The sequence below is a fragment of the Apium graveolens genome, chromosome 5, assembly GCF_009905375.1.
Source record: "Apium graveolens cultivar Ventura chromosome 5, ASM990537v1, whole genome shotgun sequence".
Lineage (NCBI taxonomy): Eukaryota > Viridiplantae > Streptophyta > Magnoliopsida > Apiales > Apiaceae > Apium > Apium graveolens.
Window position 1 is genome coordinate 62,769,554 of NC_133651.1, and position 2,159 is coordinate 62,771,712.

The window sequence follows — 2,159 nt, forward strand, 5'->3', positions numbered from 1 at the left end:
TGAAGATTTAGCAAGGCATTGGCAATCTGCCCAATCTGATTTTCCAAGGTCTTGATAGACACAGCTTGACTCTTACACATAAGCTTCAACTCCTCTAATTCATATTTTTCATTAGCTTGTTGCAGATGAAGTTGTTGTCTTGGTGCATACTGCGGTTGCTGAAAACCAGGGGGTTGTACTGTTTAGCTGGATACTGCTGATAAGGTTGTTGAACCTCATTTTGAGCATTGCTCCAACTGAAATTAGGATGATTGCGGTTGTTAGGATGATAGATGGATGGCACAGGTTGCTGCAATCGCTGGAAGTTGCTTATGAACTGAGTTGATTCACTAGAAATTGCACACTGGTCAATCTCATGGGCACCAGCACAAAGCTCACAGACACTAGTGATTTGATTAACTCCATAATTAGACAAAGTGTCCACCTTTATTGTCAAAGCCTTAAGTTGGGCAGCGATAGTAGTTGCTGCATCCAAATCCAGAATTCCTACTACTTTTCCCTGAGTCAGTCTCTGGAAAGGATTTTGGTACTTATTGGCAGCCATCAGTTCAATAAGTTCATAAGCTTCATCATAGCTCTTAGCCCACAAGGCTCCTCCTGATGTTGCATCAAGCATGGGTCTAGAAGTAGCACCCAATCCATTGTAGAAACAGTCGATAATCATCCAATCAGGCATGCCATGGTGTGAGCACTTCCTTAACATCTCCTTATATCGATCCCAAGCCTCACACATAGATTGTCTAGTTTGTTGAGCAAACTAAGTAAGAACATTCCTGATTGCTGCAGTCTTCACCATGGGAAAGAATTTAGTGAAAAACGTTTGAGCAAGATCTTCCCATATGGTGATAGACCCTGGTGGTAGAGAGTATAACCAGCACAAAGCTTTATCCCTCAGAAAAAATGGGAAGAGTCGTAGCTTAGTAGCATCCTCAGTCACATCGTTAAATTCGAAAGTGTCGCAGATCTCGATAAAATCCCTGATATACATGTTGGGGTCTTCAGTAGGAGAACCCTCAAACTGAACTGAGTTCTGTATCATCTGAATCGTGCTCGACTTAATCTCAAAAGTGTTAGCTCTGATGGCTGGTCCGATGATGCTAGACTTGTTGGAAAAACTTAGAGAAAAAAGACACCTATATGTACTGCTATATTTCTTGTTTTCTTTTCCTCTCCTCGTACCATTTCATCTTGATATTTCACTAAATATATATGGAGAAATTTTTAATGTCATTTAAAATCTCAGATAAATACTTAATATATATATATATATAAATGTATGTATTTCTCAGAGTCTCACAAGCCTTAGAACATATAGCTCTGATGCCATGTTGGAAAAAAACTTAGAGAAAAAAAGACACATACATTTTTTTGCAGAGAACTTGTACTGCTAAATATCTAATAATTAAATAAACAAATAATTAATAACTAAATTTAAGATTATTCCAACAAGACTGAATGTCATTAATCTTAGGCTTAGAATAGTCCAACAAAGCCTTCAGATTTTTTTCTTGATCACCCATAGCTACTACAATTGGCTCTTCAACTTCCTCTTTTTCCTCTAACTTCTTTTCTTCCTCAGAAACTTCCCTACGAATTACCACAAGTTCTTCCTCGGCTTTATCTAGTGTTCTCTTACAAGTTCGCGAACGCGTATGCATACACCCTCACTAGAGTACCTAAAACCAGACAAGGAACAAATAAGAAACAATGTCCCAGTCAATGAACTTTAACGACAACTGATGGAAAGCACATAAACTATAAATTAACACTGCAGTCCCCGGCAGCGGTGCCAAAAACTTGTTAGTCGCTAAACACGTGCTAATAATACACGCAAGTATACAAGTTCGCAAGCAGTATAGAATCTTTTCTAGTTCGTTCCCACAGAGACTGTATTGGTTAACTATTTAATTTATGCACCTAAGCAACAATGTATGGTTATTATCCAATGCTAAGACTATAATAAGTTGAGATTGTTTATAACTAAGAATTACGCTAACAATTATAACTACGAGAATAAGATTAACTGAATTGATATATATGACAAAAATGGGATTCTAACTTCATTAAATACTTCATTCAATAGCTTTATTATTCTTAACCTTAGCATGCAGTGGTGATGACACTAATCAGGCAAAACGAAACTGATAAACGCCAACTTT

The 2,159-nt window shown here is 37.4% G+C and overlaps 1 non-coding gene across 1 annotated transcript; it reads left to right on the plus strand.

Annotated features, from left to right (window-relative positions):
• Positions 1–674: 674 nt before the first annotated feature.
• On the plus strand, positions 675–781 carry LOC141662206 (small nucleolar RNA R71). The gene has a single exon (XR_012550330.1). It is a non-coding gene; the product is annotated as a small nucleolar RNA R71 (small nucleolar RNA).
• The last annotated feature ends 1,378 nt before the right edge of the window (positions 782–2,159 follow it).